Source organism: Aotus nancymaae, unplaced genomic scaffold, assembly GCF_030222135.1.
Source record: "Aotus nancymaae isolate 86718 unplaced genomic scaffold, 86718_ANA_hifiasm-v0.15.2.pri h1tg000690l, whole genome shotgun sequence".
Classification (NCBI taxonomy): domain Eukaryota; kingdom Metazoa; phylum Chordata; class Mammalia; order Primates; family Aotidae; genus Aotus; species Aotus nancymaae.
The window spans coordinates 20,001-28,103 of NW_026989106.1; the positions used below are offsets into that span (position 1 = coordinate 20,001).

The 8,103-nt window shown below is 59.5% G+C and overlaps 1 long non-coding RNA gene across 1 annotated transcript in view; it reads right to left on the reverse strand.

Moving 5' to 3' along the window:
* Positions 1 to 7,716, reverse strand: part of LOC135273265 (uncharacterized) — a 20,749-nt gene extending 13,033 nt beyond the window's left edge. Inside the window, exon 1 of the long non-coding RNA XR_010341058.1 lies at positions 7,651 to 7,716. This is a non-coding gene — a long non-coding RNA (uncharacterized LOC135273265). The remainder of the gene's footprint in view (positions 1 to 7,650) is intronic.
* Positions 7,717 to 8,103: the final 387 nt, after the last annotated feature.

Genomic DNA, 8,103 nt, shown 5'->3' on the forward strand with positions numbered 1-8,103 from the left:
CGCCACGCGGGGGGAAGGACACGCCGCCACTACCCCCAGACATCGACACCCGAGACGCCTCGGGGAGGGGCCGCCGCGGGCCCGGGAAGCGAGGCACACACCTGGGGCGCGCGGACGCGGAGCGGAAGAGCGGGCTCGGGAGGAGACGAGACCCCGGGCAAGGCCGAGGCGACCGGGGAAGGCAGCGAGCGGGGGAGGAGGCGGCGGGCCACCGCGAGGATCCGGAGAGAAGCCTCGTGCACAGCCGACCGCAGCCGTGACACACACGGGGTCTCACCGCCAGTGGCCTCCCAAGCACAAGGGCGGTCCCGCGCGGAATCCGGAGCGGCCACCTGGCCTTCAGCGATCACCGCACACCTCGCGGGAGCTCGGGGCTCCCCCCACCGCCACCCGCAGTCGCAGCCGGCGCCCCGGAAACCACTTCCCGCGCACGCGGCAAGCCGACCCGACCGCTCCGACGTCCACACCAGAGCCACGTGGAGCCGACCACCGGGCCCCGAAGCCAAGGCACACACCTGGGGGACGCGGACACCGGCCGACGGTGGCCGGGGGTGACGCCCCACAAGGCAGAGACGGCTCGGGTCCCAGACGGGGCCGGCACCAGCACAGCCGGAGAGACGCTCGGAGAGAAAGGATCGGCAGCCGGCGGCGGGGAGGAGGCGCACACGCAGGGCCAGGGCCCAACGAGGGCAGGGGCACGGGAGCCCGCCGAGGGCTCGGGTAGAAACCTCGGGGTGCGGTCGGGCCACTGGGAAAGCACGACCGCGGGATCCCACCGCCACAGACACGAGGGCGGTCCCACGGCCCGCCCCACCCAGGACGCCGGCCAGCCCCTTGGCACCACCGCGGAGCCCCCTCACGGGACCCAGACCCCACCCACCGGGGGCCCCAAAAGCGACCAGCCCGACACCGGGGCAACGTGCCCAGAATCTCGTCCATCCCCGACCCGGTCCCGCTCCGGGAGACCGGCACGCCCCACCGTGGGGGACGGTTTCCCAGGCCCAGGCGGCCCGACCCGTTGCCCCGCACACAGCGCGGCCATCGGCACCGGCCACGGCTCGGCACGGCACGGGAGCGGACAGAGAGCCGGCTCACACGCCAGACTGGACACGCCACGCGCACCCAGCGTTCAAGCTACGACGCCCCCAACGGCCAGGACACCGGGCCAGGCCCAGCGGGACCCTCCCCCGACTCAGAGGGGGGAGGCGCGGGCCACAGTAGGCATCGAGCGGCGCTCGGTCCCCACCGCGGGGACCGGCGGACCCCTCTCTCTCCCATCACCGAGAAGAGGGAACTCTGCCTACACGTGAGCGAATCCAATCGCTGACGGCAGCGCTACCACAACGCAGAGAGAGGCGGCGAGCCGGGGGAATCCGGTACACCCCAAGGCACAACCTCTCAGATCGCTAGAGAAGGCTTTCTCACCGAGGGCGGGTCACGCTCCCCCAACCCACCGGTCGCCCCCTCACCGGGCCAGCCACGGAGGCGCTCAGGGACACCTGGGGAAGGGAGGGGGGGCCGTGGTCTACGGCAGCAGGAGAAGGAAAACCTGCGGCACCCCTTACCCCACGCGGGAGAGGCGCACCTCGCTCGACCACACCCCCTCCAATGAGCTGAGCTCCTCCTCAGGACCCACACGCAGACCCCCCGTGGCAGCAGCCGGAGGAGGGGGCCCCAGGGGCGGGAACACCACCACCACTCGGCCTCGGGCACCTGAGTGACAAACCCGGAGCGCTCCAGGAGCACCGCAAAGGCCTGAGCGGAGCCAACGCTCGCACCACCCCGGCAAGGGCAGGACGACGGGCCGGCGGGACAGCCCCCCACCGCCGCGGAGGGGGGCCGCGCCCGCAAGGCAACACCCACAGGAGGCGAGAGCGAGGGATGCCTGCCGTGTCAGAGGACCCCGCCGCCCCCGCCAGGCAGACGACAGGAGAAGCACGGCGAGGTCGGGCCGGATTCCGTACCCCTAATGCCTCCCACCACAAGCCCCACACATGCAGGGAGAGGAGAGACACGGGGCCCCCCCGCGGGTGGGGTGAGAAGAGCGGAGCCATTCACCATGAAGGTCCGTCCCTCGCCCACCGCGGAACGGTCGCAGCCCGGGAGAGCATGACGTCACCACATCGATCGGAACAAGACCCAGAGCGGAGCAACGGGACCTCACCAGCCTCACCAAACCACCGAGCCGACCACAGCCCGCGGTCGGCCAGCCCCGCTCTGAGGGAAGGGACGGCGGACAACCCCAAGGGAGCGGAGGACGCCTGACACGCACGGCACGGAGCCAACGGAGCGGGGTTGTCGCGACCGCCCCAGGTGCCCGCAGCGGGGAGCGCACGCGCAGGCGGAAGGGAGCCCCCCACCCGCATCGGCCTCTCCCCACCACACCCGGGTGGGTCAGAGGAGACCCGGGCCCACCCAGGGCGGCACCGGGGAGCCGGGACACTCAGACGGATGCGTGAGAGGCAAGGCACACGGGCCCCAGCCGGCGGCTCAAGCCAGAGCAGGGCCGGCTAGCCAGGTCACCGCCAGACCAGATAGACCCCCACGCATCCAGAGGCCCGACCTCTCCAGCGACAAGTCGCCAGAGGACAGCGTGTCAGCAACAACCCGGTGGCCCAAAATTCAAACTCAGCGTGAAAGATATACCCACCCTGGGGGGCAGGGGGTCGAGTCACCGGCCACACCACCGACTCAGAAACGCACGACACGGACATCTGTCCCCAAAAAGGCCACCATCGCAGCCACACACGGAGCACCCAGGGCCGTCTCGTCGACCCCCAAGACCAGGGACGCCCTCCGGGCCACCGGTGCCACGCAGGGGCCGACCCGTGCCTCCAGAGCGAGACCCATTCGGCCGTCCCCTCACACGCGAGGGACACACGAGGGACCGAAGGCGCTCTCAGGGACCACTCTCCGACTACGAACGCGGACTTGGAAGAAAAGTATCACAGCAGAGGGACCGCAGCCGGGTACGGCACCCCGGGAGGACGGCGCAGGACGGCCACCGACTCCCCACGAGAACTTGGAAAAGAGATTCGGCGGGTGCCTCAGGCGGCCAGGGCCCGCACAGGCCCGCGACAGGGCCGGGGAGGGGCGTCCCCGGCCACCCGCGCCATGCCCGGAGGGTCCCCGCGGGTCGCGGGTCGGGCCTCGGGAGCTACGGCGTGCTGGTCGACCAGCCCCGGCAGCCCGCACACCTCGCTCGGGCCTGGAAACTCGGCGACAGCCTGCCCCTCTATAGCCCTGCACGCCCGTGCTCTGACTCACAAGTGACTCGCCAGAGCTCTGGCGCCACAGGGACAGCCCCGCTGACAGCCGCAGGCTTTCCGGAGCTCTGCCTAGCTCACAGCAGGGACGCTCCCCTCGCTCAGCAGCTGCCACCGGAGCTCTGGAAGCCAGGAGAACCATATAAAAGCGGCCACCAGATGGAGCCCGAAAACCGGCGACATGTCACCATCCCAAACCTGTCACCGAGACACATCCGGATGGCAGGGCGGCCGGCGGACCGCAAAACCGAAACCGTGAGTCGAGAAAGTCTTCCCGAGGCCGAAAACACAGCCCCTCCACCCCAACCCCACAGAAACGCTCCTCCAAACGTGTATCTGCGTAGACCGAGACAGAGTCAAAAGACAAGCCCATGACGTGTGGGTGTTTGGAGATGCATCTCGGAGGGAGAAAGAACACACAGGACTCGGGCGCGAGTCGTTCAGGTGACAGAGAGACGCCGAATGAGGACACGTTCACAATCCACACGGGGTGGGGGATGGGAGGGAGGGAGGGAGGGAGGGAGGGGATAGAAAAAAGAGAGATGGAGGAAGGAGGGAGGGAAGAAAGCAAGCAGGGAGCGGGGAGGAAGGAGATGGAGAAAACAGACAGAATTTAAAAAATCTGGAGAAGGTATATGATGAAAGGTGGAAAATGAAGAAAGATGAAAAAGAGAAAGAATGAGGAAAGAGATGACGGAAAGAAGGGCGAAAGAGAGGAAAAAAGAAAGTATAAAAGACAAAGAAAGAAAGAAAGAATAAAGGAAAGGAACAGATAAAAGGACAGAAGGGAGGGAGGAAGGAGGGAAAGAAAAAGAAAGAAAGAAAGAAAGAAAGAAAGAAAGAAAGAAAGAAAGAAAAAGAAAGAAAGAAAGAAGAGGCTAATGCCTTTTTCAGCGTTCGCCCACCTGCATCAAGGTGAAAATTAAAAAAGAAGAAGAAGGGGAAGAAGAAGGAGGAGGAGGAGGAGGAGGAGGAGGAGGAGGAGGAGGAGGAGGAAAGAAAGAAAGGAAGGAAGGAAGAAAAAGACAGAAAATGGAGAAAATAAAATTCGGTACTAAACACTATCTGGCCTGGCGACACAGCAAGGCTCCGTCTAGAAAGAAAGACAGAGAGACAGAGAGACAGAGAGAAAGAAACAGCGAGAGAGAGAGAGAGAGAGAGAGAGAGAGAGAGAGAGAGAGAGAGAAAGAGAGACAAAGAAACGCAGAGGCCGGGCACGGTGGCTCATGCCTGTAATCCCAGCACTTTGGGAGGCCGAGGCGGGTGGATCACAAGGTCAGGAGTTCGAGACCAGCCTGGCCAAAATGTTGAAACCCCGTCTCTGCTAAAAAAACAAACATTAGCTGGGCGCGGTGGCACGCGCCTGTAATCCCAGCTACAAAAAAAAAAAAAAGGAAACACAGGAACAACGAAAGAAACACAGAACTGGGTGACAGAGTGAGACTCTGTCTCGAAAGAAAGAAAGAAAGAAAAAGAAAGAAAGAAAGAAAGAAAGAAAGAAAGAAAGAAAGAAAGACAGACAGACAGACAGACAGACAGACAGACAGACAGGAACAACGAAAGAAAGAAAGACAGGAACAACGAAAGAAACACAGAAACAACAAAAGAAACACAGAACTAGGCCGGGCGCGGTGGCTCACGCCTGTAATCCCAGCACTTTGGGAGGCCGAGGCGGGTGGATCACGAGGTCAAGAGATCGAGACCATCCTGGTCAACATGGTGAAACCCCGTCTACACTAAAAATACAAAAAATTAGCTGGGCATGGTGGCGCTTGCCTGTAATGCCAGCTACTCAGGAGGCTGAGGCAGGAGAATCGCCTGAACCCGGGAGGCGGAGGTTGCAGCGAGCCGAGATCGCGCCATTGCACTCCAGCCTGGGTGACAGAGTGAGACTCTGTCTCAAAAAAAAAAAAGGAGAAAAAAAAAAAAAAAAAAGGAAACACAGGAACAACGAAAGAAACACAGAACTGGGTGACAGAGTGAGACTCTGTCTCGAAAGAAAGAAGAAGAAAGAAAGAAAGAAAGAAAGAAACAAACAAACAAACAAACAAACAAACACAGGAACAGCGAAAGAAACACAGAACCGAGTGACAGAGTGAGACTGTCTCGCAAAAAGAAAATAAAGGAAAGCAAACACAGAAACAACGAAAGAAACACAGAAAGAACGAAAGAACCAGAACTGGGTGAGAGAGTGGCACTCTGTCTCAAAAAAAAAAAAAGGGAAACACAGAAACAACGAAAGAAACACAGGAACAACGAAAGAAACACAGAAACCACGAAAGAAACACAGGAACAATGAAAGAAACACAGAAACCACGAAAGAAACACAGAACTGGGTGACAGAGTGAGACTCTGTCGCAAAAAAAGACAAAATACAAGGAAACACAGAAACCACGAAAGAAACAAAGAAAGAAAGAAAGAGCTGGAAAAGGAAATTAGGAAGACAGAAACAAAAGGAGAAAGGATAGAAAGATCTTTTCTTGTTTTTTTTTTTTTTTTGTTTTTTTTGAGACGGAGTCTCGCTCTTGTTACCCAGGCTGGAGTGCAATGGCGCGATCTCGGCTCACCGCAACCTCCGCCTCCTGGGTTCAGGCAATTCTCCTGCCTCAGCCTCCTGAGTAGCTGGGATTACAGGCACGCGCCACCGTGCCCAGCTAATTTTTTTGTATTAGTAGAGACGGGGTTTCACCATGTTGACCAGGATGGTCTCGATCTCTCGACCTCGTGATCCACCCGCCTCGGCCTCCCAAAGTGCTGGGATTACAGGCTTGAGCCACCGCGCCCGGCCTATTTTCTTGTTTTTTAATCCTCTAAAAGCATAGTAAGGCCCAGGTAGGGGCTACGACACACCTTCCACCTTACTAATATGTTGGCCAGGAAAATAAAAATTTACACTTAACGTAACCGTTAAAAGTGACTATGAGCCGGACGCGGAGGCTCAAGCCTGTCATCCCAGCACTCTGGGGGGCTGAGGCGGGTGGACCACCTGAGGTCAGGCGTTCAAGACCAGGCTGGCCAACATGGTGAAACCCCGTCTCTACTAAAAACACAAAAAAACTTCTTTAATTTTAACGTATAAAGAAAAGGAAAAAGTTCTCCAGGCGTGGTGGCGCATGCCTGTAACCCCAGCCACTCAGAAGGCTGAGGCAGGAGAATTGCTTGAATCCGGGAGGCAGACGTTGCAGTGAGCAGAGATCACACCGCTGCATTCTAGCCTGGGCGACAGAGCGAGACTCTATCTTAAAAATGAAAAAAAAAAAATGACTATGAGGGCCCAGGCCAGGGTGGTTGAATTTACCTAAGGAGTGGGGGTGGGGGTGGAGTGGAGAGGATATGCCTGACTGGAACGAGAGAAACCGAGGGGAGCAAGCAGAAGGGGACAGAAAGAGGAAGGGGAAGGGACGGAGGCACAGTGGGTTATTCTAGAATGTTTTCAAGCCTGGGGTGGGGGTGGGCACGGAGGGCAACTCAGGAAACAAGCCGACTCCAGCAATGACACCTAATTCATTATTGCTGGCATCGCTGCCTTGAAAGGGGGGCACCGCATGTTTCTTCCTCCACACCCATTCGATGACTTCTGGGAAATGCCATTTACTTGCACGCTCTTGACATCTACCTGCTTTCACTACAACTGAGGAGAATCAGGAAAGTCCCCACTAACGGCAAGGCCTAAAGTGGAGCTGTCATCCATAAAACCCAGGCAGCAGAGTCCATATGGGTTAAAAAGACACGAAGAGGCCGGGCGCGGTGGCTCAAGCCTGTAATCCCAGCACTTTGGGAGGCCGAGGCGGGTGGATCACGAGGTCGAGAGATCGAGACCATCCTGGTCAACATGGTGAAACCCCGTCTCTACTAATACAAAAAATTAGCTGGGCACGGTGGCGCGTGACTGTAATCCCAGCTACTCAGGAGGCTGAGGCAGGAGAATTGCCTGAACCCAGGAGGCGGAGGTTGCGGTGAGCCGAGACAGCGCCATTGCGCTCCAGCCTGGGTATCAAGAGCGAAACTCCGTCTCAAAAAAAAAAAAAAAAAAAAAAAAGACACGAAGAGAGAAAGGGAAACAACGGATCAAAGAGAAGAACAATCGGGCCCAGCCAGGGTCTCCAGGGGTCTTCTGGGCAACGAGGGAGTGAGGGGGACGGACGGACGGACGGACGGACGGACGGACCAAGGTGGGGGCGGGGCGGGGGCGGGTGAGCTCGGGGCGTGGGCGGGGCGGCGGGTAGCGGAGAGAAGCCACAATCGCTCCTGACTGCGGGCGGGCGGCCAGAGCGTCCCGTATGCCGCCTAGACCTTCAAGAACCGTGACCGCTAGGTGACGCCCGAAGACAACATATGCAAGTGTCAGCCCGGCACCCTCCCAGGCATTATCCCCACAACTAACCGAGCGGAGCCCCTGCGGGGGAAGGAAGCACCATGACTCGGCAATACACACAGAAACACACGCACCTACGTACGCACGCACGCACGCACGCACACGCGCGCCGTATTCCACAGTATAGAAGGGTTTATACCGTGATCACGAGAGGGCCCGCACTATTTTCTTTTCTAGTGACAAAAGAAAAAGCAGGCCGGGGCCTAGCGGCCCACGCCCGTCACCCCTGCACTCTAGTAGGCAGAGGCAGAGGCAGAGGCAGATGCGGGCGGGTCGCCTGAGGTCAGGAGTTCCAAACCAGCCCGGTCCACGCGACGAAACCACCATCTCTAGGCCCTCGAAAGGCTGAGGCAGGAGAATCGCTGGAACTCGGGAGGTGGAGGTCGCACTGAGCCGAGATCTCACCACTGCACTTCAGCCTGGGCGACAGAGCAAGACTCCGGGGGCGGGGAAGGAAAAAAA